We start from the raw sequence: 22,173 nt of genomic DNA on the forward strand, positions 1-22,173 counted from the left end.
GCCCACCCCCAATGACATGCTTCCTCCAACAAGGCCTCACCTCCTAATTCTTTTAAGTAAAGACACTGCCTGTTGATTAAGCATTCAAATATATGAGTCTGTGGGGTCTGTTCTTACTCAAACCACCATGGGCACCCAAGCCCCTTCTATAAAGAGACCACAGGAACCTCCCCCATTTCCCCAATCTTTTCACAACCGAACAATACTGTAATGAGTGTAGAGGCAGACAGAGCTGAGGAGAAACCTGGGACCCTGTGCTGGGGACCAAGGGACTTGCTCAATCAGGCCTGTGAAATGTCAAACCCATGAGAGGTTACTGAGCCCAGGACCCATACCTGGCCCCAACTATAGCTGTGTCATTCCCACCAGGTCCCCTTTTAGACAGACACTGTTTCCTGGGGCAGGGAGGCCACTGGGTCCCTGAGTTCTGGATCCCAGCAGGGGTCTCTTTGCAGTGTCCCTTGGCTTTGAGGAGCTAGGCTTGAGGGCCACTTCGCCCCAGTCCTGTCTGTGTCACCAGCCAAGTGGAGGCCTCAGCTGTGCGTTTTACTGTCAGCCATGCAGGCGGCTCTCAGGCCTGGGGCCTGCCTGCCCTTGATCTGCGGCATTTGGCTGTTTATAGCCACTCTGAAAGGCTGCCTTCACCTCATTCCCCAGGAAAGTGGAGCACAGAAACATTAAAGGATATTTCCTAAGAAAAAGGTCTCCCCACAGGACCGTGAGGTCAGTTCCTTCCGAGGGTCAGCCAAAAATAACCCTCCCCGGTCCTCCGAGAAGCCCGTCCCACCTCTGCCTGTCTGCCACCTGCCAGGCTGAAGAGAGAAAGCCACTTTGTCAGGGACACAGCAAGGTCAGGCCTAACTCTCCAGTCCACAAAAACCCCGAGATTGTTCACTGGAAGATGCTTCTGATTAGAGCAGACAGAGCAGGGGCGAGGGCTAGAGGAGAAGCAAGCCTCTTCTTGTCCCCGCAGTTACTGTCCCTGGGTGCTCTAGGCAGCAGCAAAGCCCGTGCTATCTTCCACCAGACATGGAATCTGCCAGAAGTCTCTAGAGAACACTGTGAGTGCTGTTGGGCACCTGGCCAGAGCCAAGGAGTGCAGTGGGCACTTGTAGACTTCGGGGTGCAGTGTGCAGGAGTTCTGGGAGAGATTCTTTCCCTCTAGGGTCTGCGATGCTAGCCCCTGCTCCCTTCTCAAGTTATAGCTGCCGACTGCGTATTTACCGCCGTGAGCAAGTATGGAAGCACCAGGAGTTCGTAGGCCACCAGATGCTGGGTGGACTGAAGTCTGCTCTCTGCATCTTCTACCTCGCCTCCTCCTGAGGACCAGACCCCGTGGTCCCTGGCTGGGCTACAAGCCTTTCCATACTCGCTGTATTAGTCCCACTACTGTCACAATAGCGTCAGTTGAGGCGTTTGTGCAGGTGTATAGAAGGATGGGGTTGGTGTAGCGCTCGGTCTGGGGTTTTAAGGAATGGCACTGATGAGACAGAGCTCTGCTGAGGACCTCCTGGCAGTGGTGTCACAGGGTGGGAACACAGGAAGCTTGAGAGAGACTCGGCGGTCTGTCTCTCTGGCAAGAGCTCTGGAATCTCAGGCAGCTTTCTTATCCCTGTGAGGACAGGCCCCTCCCAGGCTCTGCCTCTGGCAGTTCCACCACCTCTGGCTGCCACTTGAACCCCTGGGACAAGCTGTGTCTAACTATAGTGCCCGCAGAAGCCCAAGCTTGCAGAGTGACCCACAGACGCCCTGGTGGCCGGGCCCACTCAGCTGCTGGACACACCCCTTAGAGTTGACGTAGGCAGCACGGGCTTCCTGGAAGAAGAAACATCCCAAACTCTGGGATTATTCACGAGGAAGCATCGGGGGCCCACTGGTGCCTCTAACCCTCTGCTTCTCTGAGAGTCCCTGCGTCTGCACTATCAGCCACCTTCCCTGCGAAAGTGAGAAAGCTGTATGCCACCTTGTCACCGACCCGAAAAGGTCAGTTCTAATACTCCAAACCAACATTGTTGGGTGGAAAATGTCCTGACTGAAGCAGACAGAGGCAAGGGAAGTGTCTAACCCACAGGTAACAGCCCCAGCGGTGCCCACAGCCACAGGGCTGTGGTGTCCCGTGACTAAGGTCGCACATCCTTCCCTACCCACAGTCCCTGGAGATCCTAGCTGTCACTGCCAGCCTCACCATGCGGCACCCCACTCTGAGGGCTTGCCTCCTCTCCCTGCACACATCAGCACCATGTTTCTGAGAGACGGTGTGTGTGTGCGGACAGAGCTCTTGACTCATGCGTGTTTCAGCCATTGTGGAAGCTCCCACATCCATCCACCTGCCCCCACCCAGCCCTGCTTATAATAACTGTGACCAGTTGAGCCACTCAGGTGAGTCCAGCCAGCTCTGACACGCTGAGGTGCCAGGGAGCGGTGGCTGTGAGCCTGGGGTAGCTCTGCAGTGTTAGATAAGCAGAGTGGTGGAGGAGTTTCCCTACTGACTGCTGTCTCTATGACAGGCGGGGATAATGGACGTTTTTAATTACCGACAGCTTACATTCGAGGGAATCCCGTTATGGCTTGTCTTTCTTCACAGGGCTGCTGTGAGAATTAAATCTCTGCACTAATCTAACCGCTCCTGACTCTCAGGATCTTCAGTGCAGACAATGCTGCCAAGGCAGAACTCCACAGCTTTGTTCTCCCACTCTTCCCTCCAGCTCCTCTCCTCCTGCCCTTCAGCTCCTCTCCTCCTGCCCTCCAGTTCCTGCTCTTCCCTCCAGCTCCTCTCCTCCTGCCCTTCAGCTCCTCTCCTCCTGCCCTCCAGTTCCTGCTCTTCTCCTCCAGTTCCTCTCCTCTACCCATTTCCTTCCTGATGCACAGGGGCCCAGATTTCCCTCCTCCCACTCTTCAGTTTCCTTCCCTGCATCTGCTTTTCCTTTTCTTAGTAAAGAGGAAGGGTATCGGGGTGGTAGTGTGTGGCTTCCAAATAAAGCCACATTTCCTTCGAACGCCTAGATTTGGTTGGCACAAGCCTTCTCTGCACACGTGGATACAGCCACCTGCTCAAGATCCTGGGTGCTGGCATGTGGTTTGCTCAGTTGGAGGATCCTGTGCTCTCCCTCTACTGCCTGCAGATGGATCTCTATCTCTGGGAATTTAAGGCCAGCCTTTTCAGCAAGTTCTAGTCCACCCAGGGCTGTAGAGGGAGGCCCTGCTTTAAAAAAAAAAAAAAAGTGCATGTGTGTGTATAGGTTTGTGCACATAAGTGCAGTCACTCGTGCCAGCCACAGGAAGGCATCAGATTTCCCTGTAGCTAATGAGTCCCAACCTAGGTGCCGGAAGCTAAATCCTGCCCTTTGCAAGAGCCATTTGATTCTTCATTGCTGAGCCGTCTCTCCAACCATTTTTCTTAGTCTTTAAACCATGACTTTTTTTTTTTCTTTTTGCCGAGGTCTGGGGATGAAGCTCAGTAGGAAGAGAGTTTGCTTGGCAAACACTGGGAGACCTGGGTATGACCCCTGCACAAACGAGGCATAATAGCACAGACCTGAAACCCAGAGTTCAGGAGGTGGAGGCACAAATACCAGAAGTTTAAGGGCATCGTCAGACATGCAGCAAATGGGAGGCCAGCCTGGGCTACATGAGACCTCGTGTCAAAATGTTTAATTGAGTTGTAATAGGTTTATCATGATGCCCACAGAGCATTGTACACAGTTTGACAAGCTGTAAGGGCAGCTCCACGGGGTAACCACGTGGCTGCACCAACAGCCAGAGGCCAGCTGGGCCGGCCTTTCGGCCAGCAGGGATGGCCTCATGCGTGCCTGCTTCTCACACACGGGAACTAACCTCTTTCCATCCTTAGTCGTGTGTGAGCTCGACCATGCGGTGTGTGCTGCAGCCTGGCCTCCAGCATGGGTCTCCAGCATGGGGGGGTCCCTGTGTGGACAGCTCCGTGGCCCCCAGCTCTCAGCACGGTGGGTGTGTCCCTGTGTGAGACCCAGAGCTGTGGACAGCTCCGTGGCCTCCAAAGCTGTGGACAGCTCCGTGGCCCCCAGCTCTCAGCACGGTGGGTGTGTCCCTCTGTGAGATTCAGAGCTGTGGACAGCTCCGTGGCCCCCAAAGCTGTGGACAGCTCCGTGGCCCCCAGCTCTCAGCACGGTGGGGGTGTCCCTCTGTGAGATTCAGAGCTGTGGACAGCTCCGTGGCCCCCAAAGCTGTGGACAGCTCCGTGGCCCCCAGCTCTCAGCACGGTGGGGGTGTCCCTCTGTGAGATTCAGAGCTGTGGACAGCTCCGTGGCCTCCAGCTCTCAGCACGGTGGGTGTGTCCCTCTGTGAGATTCAGAGCTGTGGACAGCTCCGTGGCCTCCAGCTCTCAGCACGGTGGGTGTGTCCCTCTGTGAGATACAGAGCTGTGGACAGCTCCGTGGCCTCCAGCTCTCAGCATGGTGGGTGTGTCCCTCTGTGAGATTCAGAGCTGTGGACAGCTCCGTGGCCCCCAGCTCTCAGCACGGTGGGTGTGTCCCTCTGTGAGATCCAGAGCTGTGGACAGCTCCGTGGCCCCCAGCTCTCAGCACGGTGGGTGTGTCCCTCTGTGAGATCCAGAGCTGTGGACAGCTCCGTGGCCTCCAGCTCTCAGCACGGTGGGTGTGTCCCTCTGTGAGATTCAGAGCTGTGGACAGCTCCGTGGCCTCCAAAGCTGTGGACAGCTCCGTGGCCCCCAGCTCTCAGCACGGTGGGTGTGTCCCTCTGTGAGATTCAGAGCTGTGGACAGCTCCGTGGCCCCCAAAGCTGTGGACAGCTCCGTGGCCCCCAGCTCTCAGCACGGTGGGTGTGTCCCTCTGTGAGATTCAGAGCTGTGGACAGCTCCGTGGCCCCCAAAGCTGTGGACAGCTCCGTGGCCCCCAAAGCTGTGGACAGCTCCGTGGCCCCCAGCTCTCAGCACGGTGGGGGTGTCCCTCTGTGAGATTCAGAGCTGTGGACAGCTCCGTGGCCTCCAGCTCTCAGCACGGTGGGTGTGTCCCTCTGTGAGATTCAGAGCTGTGGACAGCTCCGTGGCCTCCAGCTCTCAGCACGGTGGGGGTGTCCCTCTGTGAGATACAGAGCTGTGGACAGCTCCGTGGCCTCCAGCTCTCAGCATGGTGGGTGTGTCCCTCTGTGAGATTCAGAGCTGTGGACAGCTCCGTGGCCTCCAGCTCTCAGCACGGTGGGGGTGTCCCTCTGTGAGATTCAGAGCTCTGGACAGGTCCGTGGCCTCCAGCTCTCAGCACGGTGGGTGTGTCCCTCTGTGAGATTCAGAGCTGTGGACAGCTCCGTGGCCTCCAGCTCTCAGCACGGTGGGGGTGTCCCTCTGTGAGATTCAGAGCTCTGGACAGCTCCGTGGCCTCCAGCTCTCAGCACGGTGGGTGTGTCCCTCTGTGAGATTCAGAGCTGTGGACAGCTCCGTGGCCTCCAAAGCTGTGGACAGCTCCGTGGCCTCCAGCTCTCAGCATGGTGGGTGTGTCCCTCTGTGAGATTCAGAGCTGTGGACAGCTCCGTGGCCTCCAGCTCTCAGCACGGTGGGTGTGTCCCTCTGTGAGATTCAGAGCTGTGGACAGCTCCGTGGCCTCCAAAGCTGTGGACAGCTCCGTGGCCTCCAGCTCTCAGCACGGTGGGTGTGTCCCTCTGTGAGATTCAGAGCTGTGGACAGCTCCGTGGCCTCCAAAGCTGTGGACAGCTCCGTGGCCTCCAAAGCTGTGGACAGCTCCGTGGCCTCCAGCTCTCAGCACGGTGGGTGTGTCCCTCTGTGAGATTCAGAGCTGTGGACAGCTCCGTGGCCTCCAGCTCTCAGCACGGTGGGTGTGTCCCTCTGTGAGATTCAGAGCTGTGGACAGCTCCGTGGCCTCCAAAGCTGTGTCCCTCTGTGAGATTCAGAGCTCTGGACAGCTCCGTGGCCTCCAAAGCTGTGGACAGCTCCGTGGCCTCCAAAGCTGTGGACAGCTCCGTGGCCTCCAGCTCTCAGCACGGTGGGTGTGTCCCTCTGTGAGATTCAGAGCTGTGGACAGCTCCGTGGCCTCCAGCTCTCAGCACGGTGGGTGTGTCCCTCTGTGAGATACAGAGCTGTGGACAGCTCCGTGGCCTCCAGCTCTCAGCACGGTGGGGGTGTCCCTCTGTGAGATTCAGAGCTCTGGACAGCTCCGTGGCCTCCAAAGCTGTGGACAGCTCCGTGGCCTCCAAAGCTGTGGACAGCTCCGTGGCCTCCAAAGCTGTGGACAGCTCCGTGGCCTCCAGCTCTCAGCACGGTGGGTGTGTCCCTCTGTGAGATTCAGAGCTGTGGACAGCTCCGTGGCCTCCAAAGCTGTGGACAGCTCCGTGGCCTCCAAAGCTGTGGACAGCTCCGTGGCCTCCAGCTCTCAGCATGGTGGGTATGTCCCTCTGTGAGATACAGAGCTGTGGACAGCTCCGTGGCCTCCAGCTCTCAGCATGGTGGGTATGTCCCTCTGTGAGATACAGAGCTCTGGACAGCTCCGTGGCCTCCAGCTCTCAGCACGGTGGGTGTGTCCCTCTGTGAGATTCAGAGCTGTGGACAGCTCCGTGGCCTCCAAAGCTGTGGACAGCTCCGTGGCCTCCAAAGCTGTGGACAGCTCCGTGGCCTCCAGCTCTCAGCACGGTGGGTGTGTCCCTCTGTGAGATTCAGAGCTCTGGACAGCTCCGTGGCCTCCAAAGCTGTGGACAGCTCCGTGGCCTCCAGCTCTCAGCACGGTGGGGGTGTCCCTCTGTGAGATTCAGAGCTGTGGACAGCTCCGTGGCCTCCAAAGCTGTGGACAGCTCCGTGGCCTCCAGCTCTCAGCACGGTGGGTATGTCCCTCTGTGAGATCCAAAGCTGTGGACAGCTCCGTGGCCTCCAGCTCTCAGCACGGTGGGTGTGTCCCTCTGTGAGATACAGAGCTGTGGACAGCTCCGTAGCCTCCAGCTCTCAGCACGGTGGGTGTGTCCCTCTGTGAGATTCAGAGCTGTGGACAGCTCCGTGGCCCCCAGCTCTCAGCATGGTGGGTGTGTCCCTCTGTGAGATTCAGAGCTGTGGACAGCTCCGTGGCCCCCAGCTCTCAGCACGGTGGGTGTGTCCCTCTATGAGATTCAGAGCTGTGGACAGCTCCGTGGCCTCCAAAGCTGTGGACAGCTCCGTGGCCTCCAGCTCTCAGCACGGTGGGTGTGTCCCTCTGTGAGATACAGAGCTGTGGACAGCTCCGTGGCCTCCAGCTCTCAGCACGGTGGGTGTGTCCCTCTGTGAGATACAGAGCTGTGGACAGCTCCGTAGCCTCCAAAGCTGTGGACAGCTCCGTGGCCTCCAGCTCTCAGCACGGTGGGTGTGTCCCTCTGTGAGATTCAGAGCTGTGGACAGCTCCGTGGCCTCCAGCTCTCAGCACGGTGGGGGTGTCCCTCTGTGAGATACAGAGCTGTGGACAGCTCCGTGGCCTCCAGCTCTCAGCACGGTGGGTGTGTCCCTCTGTGAGATACAGAGCTGTGGACAGCTCCGTGGCCTCCAAAGCTGTGGACAGCTCCGTGGCCTGCAGGCACGGTGACGGTGGGCACGACACTGTGTATGTGTCACACATGCATCCTGATGCACTTGGTTTGCATTTCCATCGAGCCCGCATCCGTAAACGCGGTTCACCCCTTTAAACATTGCCAGTGTTCTAACGTGACTGTGGACACGGCAGCCAGCTTCGGGAGAGGACTCTTGCTCCCACCCCCGCCAGGGAGGTCTTCCTGGTTCCCGTCTGCCTCCAGTTGGCCAGAGACCGTTCTCTTTGACTGATCGCTGACTCCAAGCCACTGACTCCACACAGTGTCCCATGTGTCCAAGAAAGCCGTCATTCTAGCTAATGTAAACTTTTCACCCGTCCTCAACGGTGTGGCCAGCAAGTGACCCGTCCCTGGCATGTGATTAGATCAAAATCTTCCAGACCTCAGGGAAGATGCGGAGCGTGAGTTTAGACCTGTGGCCAGTGGTCTGGGTCGGACTGGTTGGTGGACACACTGAGGTAGAGGAGGGGCCGACCCTAACCCAGGAGCTCAGCATCTGTGCTTAGGACCCTTTTGGTTTCGCTCTTGTGTCTTTATCTCCCTGCAAGACCCAATCCTCTTTGACAAAGCTGTGACCCTTAAGTACAGCTCTTGGTAGATCTGTGGGTCAGACTAGTAAGTTAAGTATTGAACCCGAGGGAGTCCTGGGAACCCCCAGATTAACAGCTGCTGGTCCAGTAAAGGCAGAGTCCAAGGCTGTGCCACACAGGGGGAAACAGTCTTACAGAGGACCTTTAGCCCCCTGTTGCAGAGGTCGGAGTTCAGAATAAACCTTTATTAGCGAGTCAGTCAGTGGCTAGCATAGCATCCTGCCGAGGCTGTGGGAACCAATGACAGAGTCAGCGCTCTTCCCCAAGGTCTTAGGAAGTGGGAGTCCAGACACCCGCAGCGCTCCCTGCAACAGGCTTCTGAGCTGACAGGAAATGGCCATCCAGAATGGGGACCATATGTGGGCAGGGATGTGGTCTCTTCTAGGTGTCTGGTGGCCTCTTCCTTCTCAGAGCTCTTCCCCTTTGTTTTCCACAGACGTCTTCTTGTTTATTTCAATCACATTTTCTCTGTGAGGTAGACCCAGTGGATAGGCGTCCTCAGGATTGCTGTTTGTCCCATCGTCCTTTGTACCATGACCACAGGTCACACAGGAAACTGGTGCTTTCAGCGCCTAAGCTCCAGGCTAGAAAGGAGGGTAAGAGTGAGTGGGAGAGTCAAGCTCCTGGGGAAAGGAGTTTATAACAGGTTTTTTTTTTAAGTGTGTGTGTATGTGTGTTTGTGTGTGCGTGTATGTATGCACGTGCGCATGTGTGATTTTCAAGAGCACTGTCACCCCTTTGAGACAAGGTCTCTCACTGGCCTGGAGCTCACCTACCAGGCTGGGCTGGCTGGCCAGTGTGCCCCAGGGATCACCCTGCCTCCATTTCTCTAGGGCTGGGATCACCTCGCCTGGCTTTGTAGGTGGGTTCTGGGTTGGCTTCAGGTACTCACACTTGCTAGACAAGCACCTTACCAGCAGAGCCAGGAGCCATCACCCAGCCCTGAGGTACTGGGTCACACATAAAGAGGCCACGGGGAGACAGGGAGAGAAGGGAGACTCAGCAGTGAGGGCTGTGTGAAGATGGCCCCACCCACCCCCAGCTCAGGGAGAGCAGCTGAGCATCTGGGAACAAGGCCACCCTAAATAGAGACAAAATTTCACACCTATGTGCTACAGATTTTTAGAAGAAGTTCTAAAAAAACGGCTAGTCACCGTGGGTAGTCTTCCTAGAATTACTTTTCAAAGCCTGCTGGCTTGAACCCTGATAGGATAGGAAGGGTGAAGCTTTGGGGATTCCCATTGTTAACCCCACCATCAAGAATAACACCACTACCACAAATTTTGAGCCAAATTTGAAGCAAGCTTTAATTAAATCCCGGCCAGGGTGACAGGCTGTGGCCCGGACCGGTCCAGGGTTCCCAGAAAATGGCAGCGAGGCACATGTTGCAGAGGCTTCTAATGGCAAACCCACAAGGCTATGCATTTCCCACCAGGGCCAATCAGGGGCAAGCACTCATCCTGACACCCTTCCTGCCTGCACACCTCCCGCAAGCACACATCTGACGTATTTCTTGCCTACATGTGTGCATGGGTGCAGTTGGGGCAAGCAAACACGAGGCATGTTCCTACATAAACAGTAGCTGCCGGCATCTGAGGAAGTGCCTGTCCTTGGACTTACAGGTTCAAGGCGTTTTTGTTTTCATGGATTGCTTGAGCACAGTAATTAAAACCTAAAATCACTTTGGTTCCCACCCCAAGTGCCATGGAAATTTTAGTCATGGAAACAATTCTAACCCTGTGACACCATTACTATCATCCATGACGTCTGGAGGCCACCCTTGGGGAGGCTGCGGAGCAAACACCAAGTCATTACCAAGTTTTGCTTTATAGATTGGGAACTGAACACCTGATTTTATTTCTTACAAATACAGACAGACCCTGTCACCATCCTGGCTTGACTGTCACTGTATACACCGAGGGGTTGAGACACATGATCCTCTAAGTCCCCTTGACTTTAGATGTCTCAGGCTCCGTCAGGTGCTGGGTCTCAGGTGAGTGAAGACCCTTTCCAAATCAAACACACAGTCCGAGTCGCGCTTTTCCAAGGCTGTGTCCTGCCACACAACTTCCCCGCAGCCTTAGTTCTCAACACGCACGCGCACTGTGCACGTTGCACGCCGTCACACCACAAGACAAGAGCATGTCTGGGAGCGCTGGCTCAGATTCAGGGATATTGTGTTTAGTGTGCACATGTTTTCTGCTCTATGTAAACATGACGGCTTAATTACAGACAACAAACACCTTTAATTTTTTTTTTTTTAATTTTCTATACAGGGTTTCTCTGTGTAGCCTTGGCTGTCCTGGACTTGCTTTGTAGACCAGGCTGGCCTCAAACTCGCATAGATCTGCCTGCCCCTGTGCTGGGATTACAGGCATGTACCACAGCACCTGGCTCTTTAACATTTTCTAAAATCATTCTTCAGCATATGAGTTTCAAATTAGTGTACTTTCAGACTACGTTGGGTTAGAATATTTGCTGTTTAGAATCGCAGAGGTCATGGGTAGGTAATAAAGATGGAAACTTACAAGATGGCTGGCTTCCTACTTACTTGCCTGACCAGAGATGTAAACAAAGAGCTTAAAACAAAGGCTTTTAGGGTTTCTCTTTCTCCCACCAGCACGCCCCTGCTCATGGACTGGCTCAACATGTAGGCGGGATCAGGACATGCTGCTCTACCCTTGTTGAAGGCTCCACTGACCCCCACTGGGGAACACTGGGACTACCCTCGGCCTCTTTGTCTTACAGTGGGAAAGGTTGGGCTAGCCTTGGTCTCCCGCTGCCCTTTCCTGGGGGAGGGGGAGGTTAGACTGGCTTTGGCCCCTGTGACATGGGTGGGGGCAGAAGGGGGCTGCAGCTGCTGCCGGCCCTTCTGGCTTGTAGTAAGAGTTGCTTGGGCTTTGGAGTGTGGTAAAGAGGGCCGGGTGTGCCTAACACTCCACTTACTCTGCCAGCTACGAGGCAGAAGCGGGGGGGCCTCACCCTTTCTATAGCTATTGCTTCTAGAAAACACTGATAAGCATCCGAAAGTGGCTTTCCGGCCATGAGGTGGAAAGCATGCTGAGGCTGGGATTGGAGCTGGTCGGGAGTGCAGAGGAACTTCCCTGCCCTGTACTGGGGACGGCGCAGCACCCTGAGTTCATCCATGTTTGACATCCGATTTAGGTCAAGGCCACGGAGTGGAGAAGGTCAGGGGGAAGCTACAGCCCCAGCTACACCTCAGCCTGGCCAGCTGTGCCCAGGCCTGTCTCCAAAGCTGAGGGCAACCTCAGACTCTTCCTTTAGTGCCCCAAGGAGCCACCTAAGCTCAGGGGCACAGAGATTACCAGACCTTGCCGAAGACTCTGCCCCAGGTCTGTGCACACCACTCCTTAGGCGCTGGCACTTCCAGTGGCTCCAGGGTGTGCGGCCCCCTCTAGCACTCTCCTCAGGCCCTCTTGGCCTGACGGCCTCCCCAGTAAGGCAGCAGGGCCGTCCATCTGACAGCCAGCACGCTCCAGGCACTGCAAGGCGCTCTGTGTACACAAAGAGAAAAATGACCATGGGCTCCCAAGTGAAGTGTGCAAGTGCACAGCCAGATTGGCTGGTTGCTTCCGGTTTTCCCCCAAGACTTTCAAAAGTAGCAACCAATGTGTAGCCACTCAGAACACAGTCTCCCTGGAAACCAGAGTAAAGCGCATCCCTCCTGCGGGATGTTAAAAATAACACACACTCAGACCCGTTATAACTCACACCTTCAGTTACCTCCATCACTGTCCCCTGGCTGCAGCCGATGCCCAGCTCCTTGCAAACCATTCATCCCCAAGGCAGCCTTGTCAGGACTTGGGGTGCTCACTCACCTGCATACCTTTGCTGAGATCATTGCCTGCACCCGTGCGTGTATGTGTGTGTGTGTGTACTTCTTGAGTTCATATACCATCCCTGGCTTCAAATCTAGCTTGTGGGAATCTTCCTCTTCATATTGGAATCTCCCTTCCATGGTGAAAATCTCGTTCCCCAAACAACACATTTCTGGTTTACTGGATCACACATGTGCCAACTGGAGGCAGAACCCAGGGCCTCTCACATGTGAAGCGTGTGCTCCGCCAACGGTTACACGTAGGCCCTCTTGCCCCCCCCCAGGTGGCAGCCATGTTTTCCTCACTAGCAACCTTCAGAACTCTCTGCTGAGATCAGCTTCTCCCGCCTCTGTCCTGCCCCACCTCCATCCTTCCCTCTGATATGATTCACACAAACACAAACAGGTTTTAGACAGTTACCTCAGTGAGCTTCGACACACACACAGGCAGGAAGAATACAGACCACACGCCACTCTTTCCAGAAAGTTCTCTCATGCACTTTCCAGCTTTTGTGGAAGAACATGAGCAGGTACATTCCACACAGTGTCCTCAGACATCAAGAAAGAGCTCAAGTGTCTCCTGGGGGAATTCAAGGAGGTGAAAAACGAGAGCTGTGCATGCCGGCACCTGTCTACAACACATGTCTACGACCCCAGAGGAGTCTGGGAAGCCGAGGAAGAGGACGGGCAGTCCCTGGCCAGACTGGGCGCAGCGTAAGATGTCTCAAAAAGAGCCCTTGTTGCTCTTGCACAGGACCTGGGTTCAATTCTCAGCACCCACCTGGTGGCTCACAACCATTTAGACAGCCGGTTTCAGGAAATCCAACAACCTCTTCTGACCTCTTTAGATACCAGGAACACACACACACACTACACAGACAAACACTCATACACAGAAAACGAAATAAACAGATCTTCTGTAAAAAGGCCTTCGTGAATAAGCTCTGTTTTTCGGTTATTTTAAAGCACTTATTTGTATTATGCCCTATGTTAATATTGTTAAAGACTGCGTGTCTCATTCCTTGGGAACGTTGCAGCGCTTACACTAATATACAACAAACACACACCAAAGGGTTTATTTTTGCGTGCTCTTTAATCTGAGACACAGTAACAGGTTACAGCTAATTAAAAGGGGGACTCCCAGGAGCCAGCACACACCGAGGCAGCCAGCAATGTCAGCCCGAATTGCTTAACAAATGAAAAACTGGCTCCTTTTGTGGTGGCAAAGGAATCAATTACGGTTCCCCTGGGGAAAATTTCGTTGTCATGGTTAAACCTGTGTGTTTTAGATGTGATGAGGCAGCAGCTCAGCTCACACCTGTGACCCCCGCACTGGAGATTACCCTGAGTTCCAGATCAGCCCCGGGTACAGTGAGAGAAGAACCCTCCCCCACTCCCTAGACAGGGAAAATACGTTTGATCTGGTGGTAACATACCAGGGAAATAAGGAGGCCTGTGTAGATTTTTCTGGTCCTGTGTGTGTTGTGTTTGTTCAGATGAAGGTAGTTCCTTTCTGGGGTCCAGGGAAGGTGTCTCTTTGAGGGGAGTATCAGAGAACCCCACATTATTATTCCGGGTTCTCTAGAAGAAGAGAACTGAGAGACTGAACCTATGTTACAAGGCAGGTTCACGAGACTGGCTTACACAGCACGAGCTGGGCAGTCCAACGCTGGCTGGCGGCATGCTAGGGAGCCGAGGATTCAGTCTGCTGCTCTGTCCACAGTGCTGGAGGCGTTAGCAGTTCCAGGCTGTCCATGGAGGCCTGGAGGAGAGGCTCCAGGCCAGCCACTGTCTGCAGCCCCCACGGGAGGACAGAGGAAGCTGTGTTCTGACGTGAGGGAAAGAATGCAGCAGCAATGCTGGCCATCAACAGGGCAGCTGTACTCACAGGCCGGAAGCCACGGTGGGCGAGCTTTGCCCCCATGCTGGAAGGTGCCGCTGACTCTGGACCCGTCTTCTCCTCTCGTGTAATCCTCTGGAAATTCCCCACACACCCACCCAGCATGCCTCTTGGTTTCTCCCAGGTCCAATCACCTGACGATGAAGGTTCAGCGTCCATGCCCTTCAAGGCCTTGATGCTGTGGTGAGGGGTGGAAGGCAGGGGGGCGTCCATGCCTTTCCTGTTTCTGCCTCCCCTCAGGTGCTGCAGTGCTGTGTTTGGAGGAAATGCATCTTAAAACACACTTCTTTGTTGCTAACATATTGCATCAGTACAGAGATTTGCTACATGGGATCAAACAATACCAATATGTTATTATGGGCTGAAGTCTGTAATTTACCCTGATTTCCTCAGTGTCTCCCTAAGGTCATTGAACTGTCTTGGGACCACCCTTGCTCACCCCGACACCCAGCCCAGGAGGGTCTTCTGTCATCATGGTGCTGATGTTCACTTATTTCATTTGTCAAACGATATTCCTTTGTCTTATGGTGGGTTTTATTTTCTTTTGAGATTTATGTATTTTATTTTTTGTATGTGGGTGGTCTGCCTACATGTCTGTCTTTGCACCATGTTTGTGCCTGGTGCCCATGGAGGCCAGGAAAGGGCATCAGTTCTCCTGGCGCTGGGGTTACAGATGGTGTGAGCCACCGCGTGGGTGCTGGGAATCAAACCCAGGTCCTCTGGAAGCACACTCAGTGCTCTCGACCGCTGAGCCATCCCGCCAGCACCTGTGGTTGTTTATAATCTGACTTGCCACAGATTAGAACCACCTGAAAGTGGAGCTTCGCCTGAAGACCGGCCTGAGCCGGGGTCCTGGCGGAAAGGGTGTGGCAGAGAAAGCTCACGCGGCTTCCGTGCTCCCGCCTTCCCTTTGTCGGTTACCTTGCCCGGCTGCTGCGGCTTCTTTCCCGAACCTTGGGCCAAGGTTTCCGAGCTTTCACAGCAGACAAGGGACCAGTGGCTCTTCAGAAACTTCTGAGTTTCCACACCAGATTGGGACTACCGGACACTGGCCTCAAGGACCGTGTAACTAGTGAGGTATCCAGATTTTTATTTTCAGCTGTGTTGAGGCCTTGATACGCAGATGTCAAAATCTTCTGTGTATTGTCAATGTCAAAAATCACTGCGCACAGCAGGGCTCACTCGGTGGTGCACACCTGTGATCCCAGCACTCAAGGAGGCAGAGGCAGATAGGTTTTTGTGAGTTCGAGGCCAGCCTGGTCTACCAAGCGAGTCCAGGACAGCCAGGGCTACACAGAGAAACCCTGTCTCAAACAAACAAAACAACTGTGCAGGAAGGCTTTTATCAGCAGGGGTGTTTAGCTTGTTTATGGGTGGGGGGAGTGAAGCCAGGGCCTGACACACTGAGTGGGCTCCAGTGAGGCGAAATCCAGCCCTGCCTACACCTGCTAATAACAAAAATCCTGTAGTTTCTCCTTTTCTGCAGTCGTGTGACTTTCTAGCATGAAACCTGAGGCAAATCTTCCTGAAAATGTCAAGTTCAGCATCTTCCCAGATTCACGAGCCGTTTTCCCATCGTTTGTAGGAATTCACACACTACCGTCACATTTCCTTCATCTTCAGAATTTTCTGCCTTTCTCTGTGCACTGATGAAGCTTCTAGGGAAGCTGGATTGCTGTGTCCATGGTGTAGAAAGGGGCACACAGTGAGAGAGAGAGAGAAAGGTGCCAAGGACAGAACTCCTCTCTCTACCTAAACCACCTCGGAATGGAGGTCGCGTGACACTCTAGGGGGTGGTGTTCTGATCAGTATCCCCAGTGGCCTCCCTGGTGTGTCTCCAGCTGACATGCTGACAGCTTCCAATGGCTTCTCCTCTTTGCCCTCAGCCCATAACTCTTTCTGCCATGCAGCACTGAGCCTTTCTCAGGCCTGTCTATGTCCCACACCTCAAGAGCAGATGTGCTGGCTGGGATGGTGACCACCAGCTGAGCTGGCTGTGATGGTGACCATCATAGCTGAGCTGGACTGAGGTCCTGGAGGCCCCTGAATTCACAAAGCACAGGCCAGCCTCTAACATGACTAGCTTTGAGAACCAGCCCACTGTCCAGTGTCTCCACGTGCTGGCCGTGGAGACAGTCGGCACATGTGCTCTGTGGCTCGAGGTGGGCAGGCACCAAACAGGCCGGCTCAGGTTTCTCCTCAGCGAAGTGACCAGAGGCTTCTCTGCCCACCATACCAATAAACACTCTACAGCAGCACACTAATGAGGCACTAGAGTGCAGGGCCATCAGAATCTACAAAAGATCTGTCTGAGAGCCTGTTCCTGTCTTAAATGCTGCCACCCATGCTAGGACTCATAATTCCGACAACAGAACAGACAGTGCATGCTGTTTTCTCACTTAGCCACGGGGGAGCCTGGGTGTAATTCACAGGAGCTTCGCAGTAGGATCAAGAGTGAAAGAGAAGGATGGAGAGAAGGAGGGAAGGGAGAAGGACTGTCCTTGGGATCCATACATTCCAGGTGTGGAATTCCCACAATCCTACTTTCCATTTATACAATTCACTTAATCATTATGGATGACTGATGGATGGATGGAAGAATAGAATACGATGTATATGATAGATAATAGCTGGACAGATAGGATATATAATAATATGTTGATATGCAGATGATTGATTATATAGGTAGAGCTAACTATAAAGAGAATAGAATATTATACAGATGATATATAGGGAGATATATACAGATGACAGATAAATTGATAGATATAGAGGTAGTATTTATTATATAAGTAAATGATAGGTGATACATAAGCATAGACAGGTAAATGGCAGCTATGTAGATATATAACAGCTATACATAAGTGACAGGTAGATGACAGATAGATAGATGGACAGACAGACAGATAGGGGCTAGATGGCCAATGGAGCAGTATGCCTCATGATCAAGCAGCATCCGTCCAGGATAATTTTCACGTACATACAGAGTGAAGTAATCCACAAGGAAAGGAATAAGTGATTTCCACAGCTTAAACCCAGCGATTTGGACTGAGCCTTTCCACTGCGCTGTGAGGTGCAGGGGAAGAGGGCCATCGTGTTGTCTTTCTAACAGCTCTTTAGTGACTTAGACAGATGACCTCAGATAAGCAGGCAGTGTGGCTGAGAGTGTGCATGGATGAACAATGGGATAGGATGGCACCACATCACAGCCTGTGTACCCCACATCACACCCTGTGTACCCCCCACGTCACACCCTGTGTACCCCCCCACGTCACACCCTGTGTACCCCCCACGTCACACCCTGTGTACCCCACGTCACACCCTGTGTACCCCACGTCACACCCTGTGTACCCCCCATGTCACACCCTGGGTACCCCCCCACGTCACACCCTGGGTACCCCCACGTCACACCCTGTGTACCCCCCACATCACACCCTGTGTACCCCACATCACACCCTGTGTACCCCACGTCACACCCTGTGTACCCCACACCACACCCTGTGTACCCCCCCACATCACACCCTGTGTACCCCACGTCACACCCTGTGTACCCCACACCACACCCTGTGTACCCCCACGTCACAGCCTGTGTACCCCACGTCACACCCTGTGTACCCCACATCACAGCCTGTGTACCCCCCATGTCACAGCCTGTGTACCCCACATCACAGCCTGTGTACCCCCCATGTCACACCCTGTGTACCCCACATCACAGCCTGTGTACCCCCCATGTCACAGCCTGTGTACCCCCCATGTCACAGCCTGTGTACCCCCCACGTCACACCCTGGGTACCCCCCACGTCACACCCTGGGTACCCCCACACCACACTCTGTGTACCCCCCCACGTCACACTCTGTGTACCCCCCACACCACACTCTGTGTACCCCCCACGTCACAGCCTGTGTACCCCCCACACCACACCCTGGGTACCCCCCCACACCACACTCTGTGTACCCCACGTCACACCCTGGGTACCTTCAGGGGTGCTCCCGCCCTTCAGCAGCCTCCTTCAGTCTTTTGAAGGAGACTCTATCAAATGGCTTTCGTCTCCTATCACACCCTCCACCTGCCGATGATGGATGGCCCCGGCACTTCTCAAAGGGGAGAAAGCAAATGTGACGTCAGGCAGGTTTATCAGGATCTCTCTCTCTCTCTCTCTTTCTCTCACTGTCTCTCCCTCTCTCAGATGTGTCAAAACTCTCTGTGCTGTTTCACTGCTGGCGTGACCCAGGCTTTTTTTGGGCTCCTTTTGATGCCGGGCCTCAGAGCGAGTCTCAGGCCTGTGACTTGGTGTGTGACTGGTGACATGTGCTTCCCGTGAGCTTGGCCTGAGTGTTCTCAGCCCACAGCATGCTCTGTGAGGCGCAAACAGCTGCCACACGCGCCCCAGGAGGCAGGGTGGCGCGGATGCCCGCAGCTATTGTTGGCAGCCTCTCTGTTGCAGAGAGCTCATTATAATCCCTGATGCTGTTCTCTCTGGAACGGTGTGAAGACAGCCCTGAGAAGATCCTCCAGCGGCCGGGGGTTCAGCCAGCCATCTTACCTCCACACGAGAGCCATCCAATCTGACCGGAAGAGAACCGCTTAGAAAACTCCCTCCTCTAGGCTGCCTGGGGCTCCCTGGGGAGCCAGTTTGGCCTAACGGGTGAGTTCTAGACTCCAGATCTTATCTCAAAAAGTAAGACAGAGACTTGATTGAGGAAGATACTTGACATCAATGCTGGCCTCTGGCACACACAGACACACACACACAAGATTTGCAACTCAAAAAACTTTCCCTCACTGCACTCTCTGTACCTGCCATCACAGAAATGCCACCGTCTTCGTTAGGGTTTTTATTGCTGTGAAGAGATGCTGTGGCCATGGCAACTCTCTTACAAAGGGGAACATTTAATTGGGGCTGGCTTATAGTTCAGAGGTTTAGTCCGTTATCGTCATGGTGGAAAACATGGTGGCCTGCAGGCAGACATGGTGCTGGAGAGGCAGCTGAGGGTTCCTCACCTGGATCCTCAGGCAGCAGGATGGAAGAGTGAGCCACACAGCCTAGGCTGAGCTTCTGAAACCTCAAAGTCCACCCTACAGTGACACACTTCCTCCAACAAAGTCACAGCTCCAGGTAGTGCCACTGCCTGAGCCTATGGGGCCGTTTTCATTCAAACCACCACAGTCACCACTGTCATTCAGGACAACTGGCCCATTTGCTGGTTTGGTTTAATCTAACAAGCCTGTTACAGAGGGAAGTCCTCCTTTGCCAAGCCTTTGTGGCTGCTGAGTTTTATCACTGATTTCCCCAAAGCCTGTAACAGGCCCCAGACCTTAGCACCATGGACTCCATGACGAAAGTACCATTCAGGCTGGAAAACTCAGCATGCAGACAGTACCACCTGCCAAAGCTAAAACAAAGACCTAATCCATCAAATCCTACAGTTCTGGGAAAGTCTCTCACGCACTAACCCTGCTTTTTTGCTTCAGTAGTTCTGCTTCTGACTAATTGTTCTTGTTAACTGAAGTATGTCCACCCAGAACACAGTTTTGTGCTTAAGCACTCGCCCTGAGAAAGGCTCAGCACTACACTGGGATCCCAAACACTCTTTGTGGTGGCCAGCTTAGACCCTATCGGCTTAGACCCATGTCCGAGCAGTCTTTGGAGAAGCCCTTCTGTCAAATTCAGAGCTGAACTCTTGTTGTTGGGACAAGGTCCCCTGTGTGGACAAGGAACTTGCAGTCCTTCTAGTTTAGCCTTCTGAATGCTGGGGTCTTAGGCACGCACCACCCTGAAAGCAGAGCTACTCTTGTTCTCGTCTGTAGAAAGCCTGAGCAACCGTAGTAACGGGAAAAGCTACACAGCTGAATAAATGCTTAGTGCTTCCTTTTCACTCAGAGAGAAGAGAATCGAAGTAGAGCCAGGAGCTGTCAAGAGATAGGTGTGAGTGTCTCCTCTAAGCTCATGTTTTTGGTACTTCATCTCCAGCTGTCTGGGGTGGTCACTAGCAGGGACAGACCCCTGAGGGTAGAAAGACAGGCCTCTGGGGTTATAGCACCATCCTGCTTCAAGCCCGTTTTTCTCTGCTTCCCGCTCTGCCCTCCGTGTGAGAGGTGTCAGCTGTGAGCACCTATCTTCGCGCCTTCCCCCAGTGATGGAGTGGAACAGTGAGTCAAGATAAGTTCTCCCTCACTTCAGTTGTTTCTGCCAGGGCTTCTGTCACGGTAATGAGACGAGTGATGCGTACAGGAGCCATGAGAGGTGGGCACGTGTGAGGACCTGTGCTGGCTGAGCACGGGGGTGTGGGAGTGTGCACTGTAACTCCAATTGCTCCAGGGGGGAATCGAGGTCAAACGCCTACACAAGGCAAGACCGTGAAAGACTACAGCTTCAGGGTCAGAGTGAAGTAAGGGGCCGTGTGCGCACAAGGCAAGCTCTCTCACCTCTCAGATTTGGTCTTTGAGAAAAGAAGGCCTTCCCTGGGAATCTGTGACTAAAATAAGATGGGATACAAGTTTTCGGTTCAAATTCACAGGATCTCTCCAACCACCAAATACTGTGGGAAGATATTTTAGTCAAGGTGATCCCAGGTTGGTAGCATCTCAGGAGACTCCAGAAAAAAAAAAAAAAAAAAAAGGAATATCAGCTGGTCCACAGGACTTTTCCTTAGATAATGGCTCAAGGTTAGACAAGCCACTTGCAGTACAAGTCACAAACCTTGAAGAGGGTACTGTGTCTGAGAATCAGATGACTCAGCAGCTATCAGAGGCAGGTCTTCATAGGGGCCTGGAGAGGTCTGAGGACAAACTGACTGTGAAGAGACCTAAAGAGCAAATGGGGGCTGGAGAGAGCCCTCTGTACTTGCTGCTCTTGCAGAAGACCCTGGTTCAGTTCCCGGCCCTCATACAGCAGTTGCTGACTTAAGTTCCAGAGTAGCTGATGCCCTCTTCTGTCCTCTGAGAGAAAGAAAGTAGAAGGAAGGAAGGAAGGAAGGAAGGAAGGAAGGAAGGAAGGAAGGAAGGAAGGAAGGAAGGAAGAAAGGAAGGGGAGATAGTAATGGAGACTAAAATGGCTGCGCTAGTGTTTGTCTGAAGTGTCGGCACTAGAGTGGAAGAATAGGCCACAGTTTAAGATCAGAGAAACTGGGGGTGAAGCTCACGTGGTAGAGTGCCGGCCTAGTGTGCACAAGGCCCTGGGCTCAGTCCTCCAGCACCGCACAAGCTGGGCATGGTGCTGTGCATCTGAAGTCCCAGTTCCCAGGGGTTCAAGGATCAAGGGGTTCAAGGTCAGCCTCTGCTACACAGTGAGGTGGAGGCCAGCCCAGTTTATATAAGACCCATTCTCCAAAACCTGAAAAATTAGGGGGAAAATAACCAACCTTTCACAGAATCGTGAAGGACACCAGCTTTAGATCCAAGGCACCCAGTGCATTCCAAGTGATAAGCAGATGGGAGGCCGGTTAGGAAAAAGAGGACGGTGCCTTTTCCTGAGGTCCCAGTGCTATGCAGGATGCCGCCTAGCTTTGGTCTCACAGGCTGGGGGTGGGTCCTGGCAGAACTGGGATGAGTCATGAGCCTGATAGGACAAAAACAGCAAAAAGCCTTTTGCCGCATGAGTCCGTGTATCAGCAAATGTTGAAAAGCCCCGTGTTCATCAGGAGGCAGGAAGCTGTCCAAACAAGCCAAGCAGCTACACAATGGAGGTCTTTAGAAAGGATGGAACTGTGATTTCCCAACACAGAAGAGGGAGAGGAAAAACCAAATGGTAGATGCTGGGGAGGGGGGGAAGCAAGGAGAAGACCCAAAAAGATAAAAAAATGAGAACAAAGACAAGAATACAGCAACAACGTTGGGGATTTGGTAGAGTACTTGCCTAGCAAGCACAAGGCCCTGGGTTCTGTCCTCAGCTTGGGGGCTGAGAGATAGGGGAGGAATTTTGGAGCCAGGCATGGTGTACACGGCTGTAAATCCCAGAGGCAGGCGGATCTCTGGGAGTTTGAGGCCAGCCTGGTTTACAGAATGAGTTCCGGGACAGCCAGGGCTACACAGAGAAACCCTGTCTCAAAAAACCAAAAGAAGAGGAGGAAAAGGAGGAGGAGGAAGGGGGGTGGGGAGGAGGAGGAAGAGAGCAACAAACATTCAGTACATGGTTACAGTGGTGACTAGCCTGGGATAAAATGTGACATCTTGTCTCAAAAACATGAAAAAGAACAAAAAATAATAATTTCTATGCATATTCTTACAGTAAAGATATACCTAAAACACAAAGATCCTAGAAAGGCATGTATCAGGCAAACAGTAACCCCCAAAA

The 22,173-nt window shown here is 53.6% G+C and overlaps 1 long non-coding RNA gene across 1 annotated transcript in view; it reads right to left on the reverse strand.

The window, feature by feature from the left end:
* Positions 1 to 21,373, reverse strand: part of LOC132656786 (uncharacterized) — a 29,385-nt gene extending 8,012 nt beyond the window's left edge. Inside the window, exon 1 of the long non-coding RNA XR_009594493.1 lies at positions 21,242 to 21,373. This is a non-coding gene — a long non-coding RNA (uncharacterized LOC132656786). The remainder of the gene's footprint in view (positions 1 to 21,241) is intronic.
* Between the last annotated feature and the right edge of the window lie 800 nt (positions 21,374 to 22,173).

This window comes from Meriones unguiculatus, chromosome 10 (genome assembly GCF_030254825.1).
Source record: "Meriones unguiculatus strain TT.TT164.6M chromosome 10, Bangor_MerUng_6.1, whole genome shotgun sequence".
Taxonomy (NCBI): domain Eukaryota; kingdom Metazoa; phylum Chordata; class Mammalia; order Rodentia; family Muridae; genus Meriones; species Meriones unguiculatus.